Here is a 13217-nt window from a genome sequence, read left to right as displayed (position 1 = left end):
ATCAAAATGAGTAAAGCAAAATTACAAGTAGACTGCAGTTATTCTGTTGATTGTGTGATCTGTTCACTGGAACGATGACCGAGAAAAAAAGCACTATAACACAGTGGCCAAAAGCAAGAGCCCTGCAATTAGACTCTATGGGGGTGAATCCTGGCTCTGCCACTTCTTAACACTGTGACCTGGGGCAAGTTATCTAAGGACTCTGGTTCTCAGTTTCCTACCACGTGAAATGGAGAAATTAATCATTCCTGCTCCATGGTGTTTTGAGAAAAGTTAAATGAGATAGTAGCTGAGGTAACCAAGTGCCTGGCATAGACTTAATGCTCAATAACTTTCTCCTCTCTCTCTCTCCCTTCCTCCCTCCCTCTCTCTCTCTCAAACCCCCCTGCCCCCTCTAACTGAAATGGTTGGACAATACACATTTCTGTCCTAGGCACTGTGCTATGGCTAAAGACTACCCACAAAACTCAAAATGCTCTCAGACTAAGTAGGTTGCCCTGTAATACAAGGCAGGCTGTGACAAGCACTATAACAAAGGTAATGAAATACTCAGAGACAGTATTAACCTGAGAGCAAGGACTGGTCTCATTCATCCTTGTATCCTCAGCATATTACCCAGTGTCTAGCACAAAAGCAATGCTCCATAAATTATTGGACAAGAAACAAATGGTTTACAGGTAAGAGGTGGGCAGAACTAGGAAATGCTTTGGAGAAAGGCTTGGTAATGCAGGTGGGATTTCTGGAAAAAAAAGTAAGAGGTTGCAAGTCAAGGAGAAAAAAACGGGAGTCAGGGCTTCCCTGGTGGCACAGTGGTTAAGAATCTGCCTGTCAACGCAGGCGACACGGGTTCGAGCCCTGGTCTGGGAAGATCCCATATGCCGCGGAGCAACTAAGCCTGTGAGCCACAACTACTGAGCCTGTGCTCTAGAACCCGTGAGCCACAGCTACTGAAGCCCGCATGCCTAGAGCCCGTGCTCCGCAACGAAGTGTAGCTCCCGCTCATCGCAACTAGAAAAAGCCCACGCGCAGCAACGAAGACCCAACACAGCCAAAATAAATAAATAAAATTAATTAATTTAAAAAAAAAAACGGGAGTCAGGGGAATAGGGAGACGACAAGGAAAGGGGAGGTAGGCTTGTCACACACACTATGGCCCTGGTGTCAAGAGAATTTCAAAATATGAAAAAGAATTATCATTAACATTGTTGTCAACCAAGGGTGAAAGTGAAAAGCCCTTGTCAAGCTCCAGGTTCAGAAGAAACTCTACAGGCAAGAGAAAGAGACTCAGACTTGTAAGGTCTGGACTTAACGAAGAGAATAGAAAACATGTTAATCAGAGAAACTCTCTCACTCCAGGCTGCAGCCCACCTGAACTACCTGGAATGCTCTCAAGGTTCCACACCTTCTCTTGCCTTAGAACCTTGCAATGAATGTGTCTTTCCCTTTTCCAGATCCTCAAATTGTCCATCCCTCCCTCTCCTCCCCCATTCCACCTACCTAACTCCTATTTATCCTAAAGGACTCAGTCCACATGCAAGCTTCTCAGGAAAGCTTTCCTTGCCCCTCACCACCCAGATCTGGGGTAATATCACACCTGCTCATATTTCTATAACAATCCACACTCACCCCCACATTGCAATTGCAATTGCCTATTTACTTGGGTAGCTTCCTCCATCACACTGCAAGCTCCTCAAGGCAGGCATTATGACTCACTTATTGTTAAGTGCTTGATAAGTTAATAACTGGGAAGCAAGTTGAAATTCCCCCAAATTAAAAAGTATACACATTGAAACAATACTATATAAGTCATTTGGGCAAACCTTTTAACTCACCTCTGGCTGAGGCCATTTAAAAATTAATGAGTAATGTATCACTCAATCAATGATATATTGTCAGCTCAAATACAGCTTTCATTAGAGCATGGGTTAAAAGTCCTAATGTGCCTCATCTTCCCCATTCATATACATAAGACCAATGAGATCCCAATTCCAGCCCCTCAAGGAAGTTTACAGATACAGTTCCCTTTTATTCTTAGAAAAAGCAATTGATTTTTTTTCACCTATCAGGATGCCAGAAAGAGAAAAGTTTAATTTAATACATTGTTAAGATGTGAGGAAACAGGCAATCTACACAAGTGGTAGAAAGGTAAATAATTATCAAAATGCACATACATTTGCACACCCTACAAATTTATCAAGAGGATTATACTCCATTAATGCAAAATATGGTATACAAGGTTGCTCACTATTGCATTTTGGGGCTATTTTTTATTGAGGTAAAATATACACAATATAATATTTACCATTTAAACCATTTTAAAGTACACAATTCAGTCACATTAAGTACATTCACATTGGCTATTCGTTCAAGATGTTGGCATACGAAGAGCCTGAATGTACATTCTCCCACGGATACAATAAATATACACCTACATATGAATCAATTCCTTCTGAAAAGAACCTGAGAACTAACTGAATACAAAGAATAAAAAGGACTCTACCACAAAGAATGAAAAGGACTACATCAAGATGGGTAGGAGAGGCAGACAAACACTCTCATCCAAAGTGCCAAACCCGGCAAGGCAGCACACATAGGGAGGGATCGCACCAGACAGGCACCCTGCCAGAGGAGCAAGGGGTTGGTGCCCCACATCAGGCACCCCGGCCCCTAGGATCTACACAGAGAGATGAGTCCCAAAACGCCTGGCTTAGAAAACCAATGTGGTTGACATCCAAGGGTCTCAAAGTGCGTAGGAGACTGAAACTCACCACTTAAAGGGCTCACATGTGGTCTCACTCGCCCTAAGACCCAGCAAGTTTGAAAGTGCCAAGACCACATGTAAAGGAAATTTGCAAATCTACATGATTTGGCTGGAAGGCCAGGGTATGATGGAAACATTTCCCAGAGACAGAGGCACTATCAGATGCCATTGCTGTGCTCCCCACCTAACTTGCTAGCACAGGTGGGCAACCTTGGATGTGGGGGTAAGCAACCACAGCACTACCCCGCCACATTGCTGAAGCCAAAGAGCTCTGCAGCTATAGTGTTCCCCTACTCCCTTGCTGAAGCAGGCAGGCACAAACAGTCGAGGTACTTTCCCATTCCTGGCCTAAAGTCGAAGCCTGCACACACAGACAGGGCACTCTCATGCTGCATTACTGAAGCCTCTGGGCATACGTAGTCAGGTCATTTTCCCACTGCCTTCCTGAAGCAAGAGAGAAAGCCCTACCCCCTACACTCTTCAGCTTCCTAGCTAAAGCCAGTAGGCATGTGCAATCCACACAGGGGATGCCCCGGGATCACCTGGCCTGGTGGCCAAGGGGGCTGGCATTCCTGAGCTCCATAGGACTGTAACAATGGAAAGACAATTTTTGGCACCTCCCTCAGGGCACTGCACAGACAGCAGACTGAAATACAACCCAGTCTTTCTGTGAAAAAGGCCTACTTACTCACCTGGAGCTTCACTCTGAGGAACAGCTTTAGGCTTCCCACACATTTAGAGGCTAGGGAGGAATGCCCAGGGAAAGTAAACAGGGAGACACCATCCTTGTGCACCCCCTTGGCCTTGCACAGCTCAATAAGACTTCCCAGAAAGGAGCTTATACACTCATCAGGAGCTCCGATTTTTGCAACTGTCACCCACAGGACACCTCCAGATCTCCTGGTCTGGAGGCCAGCAGGGATTACTATTGCAGCCCCATAGGACTGTATGTATCTATATACTTTAAAAGCTGCTGGGGAGTTCCCTGGCAGTCTGGTGGTTAGGACACCACACTTCCCCTGCAGGGGGCACAGGTTCGATCTCTGGTTGGGGAACTAAGATCCCACATGCCATGCGGCATGGCCAAAAAACAAAACAGCTGCTGCCTGAGGGTCTGGCATCCAATCACCTGAAACTAGGTGCCAAATGAGATTCCTCTCCTTGGAATACTGACAGGCCTCGGCACACCCTCAGCAACAGGGGCATACTGAGAATAAATCAGGCGCCACCTGACACAGAGCTGGGATGAGTCAGCCCCACCCTTCCCTCCCGACAGCAGAGCAATAATTGGCCTGGCCAGGTGCCCCAAGCCCCATCCACACCATGCAAAGACTGGGCCAAAACCAGAACAGATGAGCACCTGTCTTCCTCATGCAACAGCCAAGCCACAACAGGGCCAGGTGAACACCCTGAGCCCCACTATCCCTACACAACAGCCAACCTAAAACCCAGTCCAGAGACCAAAGCGCAACCAGGATAGGTAAGCAACTCAAACCCCACCCTACCCACTAAGCAGCTGAGCTGAAAACAGGCCAGGTGAGTACCCTGAGCCCCACCTTCCCCATGTAGCAGCCACAAGGCTATCACAGTAGCTGGCACATGCAGCCCACATGAGAAATATTGATAGAGTGCCTGGCTCTGGTGACCAGGGGACATTGTGCTTTGGGGCTACACAAAACAATGCCATCACAAGATCACTCCTTCAAGATTAAGGGAGGTAGCCATTACACCTAATACACACAGACAAACACAGAGAGACAGGCAAAATGAGGAGACAGAGGAATAAGTTCCAAACCAAAGAGCAAGGCAAATCCCCAGAAAAAGACCTTAGTGAAATGGAGATGATAAACAACCTACATGATAAAGGGTTTAAAGTAATTGTCATAAAGATGTTCACCAATCTCAGGAAGGAAAAATGGAAGAACACAGAGAACTTGAACAAAGAGACAGAAAATGTAAGAAAGTACCAAACTGAAGTTATAATAGAACTGAAATATACAGCAGAGGGGTTCAACAGCTAAATGGATGAAATAGGAGTATAAATCAGAGAAAGCAATGGCAAACACCCAGAGAGAGCAGCAAAATGGAAAAAGAATTATAAGAAGTGAGGATACCTTAAGGGACCTCTGAGACAACATCAAGTGAATAAAATTTGCATTATAGGAGTCCAAGAAGAACAAGAGAGAAAGGGCCAGAAAAATTATTTGAAGACAACAATGGTTAAAATTTCCCCTAATCTGAGGAACGTAAAAGATATCCAGGTCCAGGAAACCCAGAGAGTTCCAAATAAGATGAACCCAGAGAGAAATATGCTAAGACATATTATAATTAAAATGGTAAAAGATAAAGAGAGAATCTTAAAGACAGAAAGAGAAAAGCAAATTATTATGTACATGGGAAACCCCATAAGGGTATCAAAGATTTTTTTGGCAGAAGTTTTACAGGCCAGAAGGGAGTAGCATGACATAGGCAAAGGGTGGAAAGGAAAAAACTGCCAAGCAAGAATTTTCTACCTGGCAAGGCTATCATTCAGAATTGAAGGAGAGATTAAGAGTCCTACAGATAAGCAAAAGCCAAAGGAGTTCATTACCTCTAAACCAGCCTTACAAGAAATGTTAAAGGGACTTCTCTAAGCCAAAAAAGAAAGGCACTAATTAATAATAAGAAAACATATGAAAGTAAAAATCTCACCTGAAGAGATAAATAAATAATAAAGGCAGTGGGTCAATCACTTATAAAGCAAGTAAAGAGAGTAAAAGACAAATGTAAAATTAATTGAAAATACAATAATTAGTGAAGGAATACATAAAATAAAAACATATAAAATGTGTCATCCAAAACATAAAATGTGGGGAGGAGAGTGAAAATATTAAGCTTTAGAATGTGTTCAAAATTAAGTTACTATCAACTTAAAAGAGACTGTTATATACATAGAATGTTATAAGTGAACTTCTTAGTAACCACAAAGAAAAAACTTATAGTAAATACACAAAGGAAAATGAGAAAGCAATCAAAATGTAACACTGAAGAAAATAATCAAACCACAAGGGAAGAGAGAAAGAGAAGAATAAAGGGAAAGGAACTACAAAAACAGCCAGAAAACAATTAACAAAATGGAAATTAGTACATACATACCAATAATTACTTCAAATGTAAATGGACTAAACTCTCCAATCAAAAGACATAAGATGGCTGAATGGATCAAAACATGACCCTTCTATAAGTGGCCTACAAGAGATTCATTTCAAACCTGAAGACACTCATAGACTGAAAGTGGAGGGATGGAAAAAGATATACCATGCAAATGGAAATTAAAAGAAAACAGGGTAGCAAATATTTATATCAGACAACTTTGACTTTAAAACAAAGACTGTAACAAAAGAAAAAGGAGGACATTATATAATGATAAAGGGGTCAACCCAAGAAGAGAATATAATATTTGTAAACATTTATACACCCAACATAAAAGCACATAAATACACAAAGAACATACTAACAGAAATAAAAGGAAAAATCGACAGCAATACAATAATAATAGGGGATGTTAATACCTCACTTACATCAATGGATAGATATCCAGGCAGAAAATTAATAACAAAACACTGACCTTATATGACACATTAGACAAGATGGGCCTAACAGACATACACAGAACTCTTCCAAAAGCAGCAGAATACACATTCTTCTCAAGTGCCCATGGAACATTCTCCAGGATAGAACACATGTGAAGCCACAAACGAGTTTCAATAAATTTAAGAAGATTGAAATCATATCAAGCACCTTTTCCAACCACAACTGTATGAAACTAGAAATCTATTACAAGAAGAAAACTGGAAAAAACACAAATACATGGAGACTAAACAACATGCTATTAAATAATGTGTCAACAAAGAAATCAAAGAGCAAGTCAAAAATACCTTGAGACAAATAAAAATGGAAACACAACTTTTCAAAATCTATTAGACAAAGCAAAAGCAGTCTGAGAGGGAAGTTCATAGCAATACAGCCCTAACTCAAGAAACAAGAAAAATCTCGAATAAACGATCTAACCTTACATCAAAAGAAACTAGAAAAAGAACAAGTGAAACCTAAAGTTAATAGAAGGAAGGATATAATAAAGATAAGAGAGGAATTAAATGAAGTGGAGACTAAAAAAAACTTTTTTTAAGTCAATGAAACTAGGAGCTGGTTCTTTGAAAAGACGAACAAAACTGACAAACTTTTAGCCAGACTCCTAAAGAAAGAAACAGTTCAAATAAATAAAATCAGAAATGAAAGAGGAGAAATTACAACCAATACCACAGAAATACAAAGGATCATAAGAAAACAAGATGACCAAATATATGCCAACAAATTAGACAACCTAGAAGAAGAAATGGATGAATTCTTAGAAACATACAATCTTCCAAGACTGAATCATGAAGAAATGGAAAGTCTTAATAGACTGATTACTAGCAATGAAATTGAACTAGTAATAAAAAACTCCCAAAACGCAAAAGTGAATTCCACATGACATTGAAAGAAGAGATAATACCTATACTTCTCAAATTATTCCCAAAAATTGAAGGGGAAGGAACACTTCCAAACTCATTTTACAAAGCCAGCATTACCCTGATCCAAAACCAAAGATACATCAAAAAAAAACAAGAGAGAGAAGGAAAAGAAAATTACAGACCAATATCCCTGATGAAAACAGATGCAAAAATCCTCAACAAAATATTAGCAAACCAAATTCAACAATACATTAAAAAGATCATACACCATGATCAACTGGGATTCATTCAGGGATGCCAGGATGGTTTAACATCCACAAATCAGTCAACATGTTACACCACATTAGCAAAATAAAGAATAAAAATCATACTATCATTTCAATAGATGCAGAAAAAGCATTTGAAAGAATTCAATATCCATTTATGATAAAAACTCTCAACAAAGTGGTTTAGATGGAATGTACTCCAACATAATAAAGGGTTTTATATGACAAACTCACAACTGAAATCATACTCAACAGAGGAAAGCTAAAAACTTTTCCTTCAAGATCAGGAACAAGACAAGGATGTCCACTGTTGCCACTATTATTCAACATATATTGGAAGTTCTGGCCACAGCAATTAGGCAAGAAGAATAAATAAAAGACATCCAAGTTGAAAAGGAAGAAGTAAAATTGTCACTGTTAGCAGATGACATGATACTATATATTGAAAAACAAAAAAACTATTAAAACTAATAAATGGATTTAGTAAAGTTGCAGGATGCATACAGAAATCTGTGGTATTTCTATACATTAATAACAGACTATCAAAAAGACATATTAAGAAAACAATCCCATTTACAATTACATCAAAAATAGTAAAATACCTGGGAATAAATTTAACCAAAGAGGGGAAAGACCTGTTCTCTGAAAACTATAAGATATTGAGAAAAAAACTGAAGATGACACAAACAAATGGAAAGATATATCATGCTCATGGATTGAAATAATCAATATTGTTTAAATGTCCATACTACCCAAAGCAATCTACAGATTTAATGCAATTCCTATCAAAATACCAATGGCATTTTTCACAGAACTAGAACAAATAATTCTAAAATTTGTATGGAACTACAAAAGACCCTGAATAGCCAAAGCAATCTTGAGAAAGAAGAACAAAGCTGGAGTCATCATACTCCCTAACTTCAAACTATACTACCAAAGCTACAGTAATCAAAACAGTATGTTACTGGCACAAAAGCATACACATAGCTCAATGGAACAGAATAGAGTGCCTAGAAAAAAGCCCACGCTTATATGGTCAATTAATCTATGACAAAGGAGGCAAGAATATATAACAGGGAAAAAACAATCTCTTCAATAAATGGTGTTGGGAAAACTGGACAGCCACATGCAGAAGAATGAAACTGGACCACTATCCTACACCATACACAAAAATTAGCTCAAAATGAATTAAAGACCTGAAACCATAAAACTCCTAGAAGAAATTACAGGTAGTAAACTCTTTGACATCTGTCTTAGCAATATTTTTTTTGATATGCCTCCTCAGGTCAGGGAAACAAAAGCAAAAACAAACAAATGGGACTATATCAAATTAGAAAGCTTCTGCACAGCACAGGAAACCATCAATAAGATGAAAAGACAACCTACTGAATGGGAGAAAATATTTGCAAACAATATATCTGATAAGGGGTTGATATCCAGAATATATAAAGGACTCATACAACTCAATATCAAAAGAAACAAACAACCCATTTTTTAAAAATGGGCAGAGAACTTGAGTAGACATTTTTCCAAAGAAGATATACAGATGGCTAACAGGCAAATGAAAAGATGCTCAACTTCACTAATCATCAGGGAAATACAAATCAAAACCACAATGAGCTATCACCTCACAACTGTCAGAATGGCTATTATCAAAAAGACAAGAAACAGCAAGCGTTGACCAGGATGTGGAGAAAAGGGAACCCTTGTGCACAGTTGGTGGTGGGAATATAAATTAGTGCAGCCACTATGGAAAACACTAGGTAGGTTCTTCAAAATACTAACTACCATACAATCCAGCAATTCTACTTCTGGATATTTATCTGAAGGAAACAAAAATACTAATTTGAAAAGATATACATACCCCTATGTTCACTATTTACAATAGCTAAGATATGGAAGTAATCTAAGTGTCCATCAACAGATGAATGAATAAAGACATGGTGTGTGTGTGTGTGTGTATACACACACACAATGGAATATTATTCAGTCATAAAAAGGAATGAAATATTTACATTTGCAACAACATGGATGGATCTAGAGGGTATAACGTTAAGTGAAATAAGTCAGACAGAGAAAGACAAATACCATATGATGTCACTTATATGTAGAATCTAAAACAAAACAAACAAACAAAAAATAGAATCATACTGGTAGTTACAGAGAACAAATTGGTGATTGCCAGAGGGGTGGGAGGAGAGGGGAAAGGGCAAAATAGGTGAAGGGAATTAAGATGTACAAACTTCCAGCTATAAAATAAATGTCACAGGAATGTAATGTACAGCATAGGGAATATAGTCAATAATACTGTAATAACTCTGTATGGTGACAGATGGTAACCAGACTTATTATGGTGATCATTTTTTAATGTACAAAAATATCAGATCACTATGTTGTACACCTGAAACTACTATAATATTATCTGTCAATTATAATTCAATTTAAAGTTAAATTAAAACAATTTAAAGTACAATCACATTTTTATATAACCACCCCACTATCTATTTCCAGAAGTTTTTAAACGTCCCTCATCCCCACCTCCCTGTCCCTGGTAACCACTCTTCTACTTTCTGTCTCTATGAATTTGCCTAACCTAGGAGCTCACTTAAGTAGAATCAAACAATATTTGTTCTTTTTTGTCTAGCTTATTTCACTTAGAATAATGTTTTTAGGTTCATTCATCTTGTAGCATGTATCAGAATTTCCTTCCTTTTTTAAGGCTGAATAATTATTCCATTGTATGTGTATACCACATTTTGTTTATCCATTCCTCTATTGATGGACATTTGAGTTGTTTCCACCTTTTGGCTATTGTGAATAATGCTACTATGAACATCAGTATACAGGTATCTGTTTGAGTCCCTGCTTTCAATTTTTTTGATTATACACCTAGAAGTAGAATTGCTGGCTCATATGGCAATTCTATGTTTGACTTTTTGAGGAAGCACTAAACTGTTTTCCACAGTGGCTGCACCATTTTACATTCTGACCAGCAATGCACTAGGCTTCTTACATTCATATAAGAACAAAAGATTGGAAGCAACCTAAACATTTATCGATACTCAACTGATTAAATAATTTATAGTGCATTCTCACAATGAAATATCATGTAACCATAAAAATAGAACAGGGACTCCTTTTTTGAATGAATAAAGAAAGAGTTCTAAAATGTGTTACGTGAAAAAGCAAGATGCAGAACAGTGAGTATGTTATGCTATCATTTATGTAAAAGAGAAGAAAAAGTATTTATATAAATTTGCTTGGAAAAATATAAAATATCTCTGGAAGGATAACAGAAGAAATTAATCAAGTTTATTGCTTCTTAGAAGAGGAATTAAGTGATAGGAGGTCGAAGGAAGACAAAGGGTTTTCACTCTATAATCTTTTATATGTTTTGAATTTTGAAGAACAAGATTATACGATCTATTTGACTATTACATTTAAAACATTTTTAAAGTATTGGATTTTCTGAGCAAAATACATTTGACACTTTGTCACACTGAAGGTCCACACCACCACACTTTGAAGGGGAAAAGTAGAGCATCTCTCCTGTTGCAGCACCACAGGCATCTCTTAGAAAAGATGCTCTACATCTTTTACTCCACATCTACTCCCTTCATTTTCCCTATTTTCTAAAACTAGCATTTGAGCCCCAAATTTAACCTGCTTCTCCAGACCCTTCCTGTTCACCTCCCCAAAGGAGAGAGATGAACTCAAAATTACTTTGTGAAAGCCAGAACCCCACTCTGGGAACAACTTCCCCCAAAAAGTGAAGACACAAAGTGAAAATGTCAATCAAACACATGGAAAATAAAGATGTCTCCTAATATGGTAAAATCACAGCTTTAAAGTAGGAGCTTAGGAAAATATAAAAGTGAATCCATCTCTCTATCTTTAAAACACTTTACTATCTATATATGTCTGTGACCCCGATGTCTTTTTAGCACTCTAAATTGGGAAATGAGGATAATGTCTTTTTCAGTATCTTTGAGTAATAGAAAAGCATAGTAGCTCATCATTATAGGAGAGAACATAACAATGGCAGCAAAAAGTCCAATGTTTGCCTTTTCATTATCTAGTTGCACCAACTAGTTCAACAAATACATATTTTTTAAATAGTTACTTCCCAGGGTTCTATTTAAGTTAATGCAGCAATATTCCCAATTGCACTCCTAGTTAACTACTCCTAGTCCTTGAGGACTACAGTCCTCGATTAGTTATGTATGCTTTTAGTCATTTGCCTTTTTGTGTCTTTCTTGAAAATCCACAGTTGATAATCACAAGATTCAAGCTGAGGTAAAATTTTGTCAGTATTTTTAAGCACCATTTGGCTGAAAACATTGCTTGGGGACACACACATACACATCCACATATGCTGATGAGTCATACTGTAACATGTTATTTTGAGACCTTCCTGCCCACCGTAACACAGCCACACATCTGGCCTATCTTCAAAATGGTGACTCGTTGGAGCAGTGTTCATGGGGCTCTCCAAGGCCAGATGGCATTAATGCAAAAGTAGTATATCCCTTCCAGCTCCCTACTTCCAGAGTTCACACAGGAAACATAAAAAATATATATATTTAAATAAAAGCCAATGTGGAAAACACGTGCTTTCATAATCTTAAATAGACTTTATTTATTGGTTCAATGAATTTAATTGATGTGGAACTATTAATGCAGTTATTGGGAAAACAGACTTGAAGATTTTAATGTTATCACTTAAAGTTTTAATGAAAAGGGCAGGTGGCAGTGATCATAAAAAAAGATGTAATCGAATATTTTCTGTAATAAAAACTGTGCAGTAAAGATTTTAAGTGGTGCCCAATAGTGAAAAGTTTACTGTTAACAGATTCAGCTGGTGTTTAGCCAAAATTTGCTCTACATATTTTCATATCAAGAGTGATATCTGAATCAACAGAAAATAATACATTTATAACTCCTCAGTATTTCTATATTAGTCACCTCGAAATTTGCATTTTAAGGGCTTTCATTTTCTCCCAATAAAGTAATTTTTAGTTATAGAATGTCAATAACCAAATGACAAAATATGGTTTATGTTTTGGTAAATTTAATTATCTTATTTTCCATGTGCATAATTTTAATTCTGAACTGTTATTTATGTAACCAAACCTTGCTTTTAAAGGTATAGGTAATTTAAAGCATAATTTAAAAATTGATCATACATATAAATATAAATGAATGTTAACATGGACTTTAATTTGTAATTAAATTGACTTCCCTACAGCCGTTCATTTGAATAGTCGACATGTTTAATAAGTAGATTTAAAATTAAATCTCATGAATTAAAATATTCCTTTTAGAAGGCATCTAGTGGCATTATAATAAGAGTATTTTTAGAAGAAAAATGATGATAGAATCAAAAGCATTGGATTACACCGAGCATTAACAACGAAATGAGAGAAAAATGTATGTTTGTTTCTGTGGTGATGTAGGTGTATTTTACTCTGTTACAAGAAACAGTATCAAAACATTACCCCGAATCAGTAATTTGAACTCTCTGTTATAACCCTATCTGTCTCATATGCAAAAGTTCCCAGGCTTTTGGAAATAATAACAAATATGGAACTGTCATTTTCAAACATAGATTCTACAGATCAGTGGTTTTCTTCAAAGGAAAAGAAAAAAAGCCCAAGTCAACTCCAAGCCTATTATTGAGTAATAATTCAAACAAAC

The sequence above is a fragment of the Balaenoptera ricei genome, chromosome 4, assembly GCF_028023285.1.
Source record: "Balaenoptera ricei isolate mBalRic1 chromosome 4, mBalRic1.hap2, whole genome shotgun sequence".
NCBI classification, from domain to species: domain Eukaryota; kingdom Metazoa; phylum Chordata; class Mammalia; order Artiodactyla; family Balaenopteridae; genus Balaenoptera; species Balaenoptera ricei.
The sequence above is the reverse complement of the archived record's forward strand: the minus strand, read 5'-3'. Positions refer to the sequence as shown.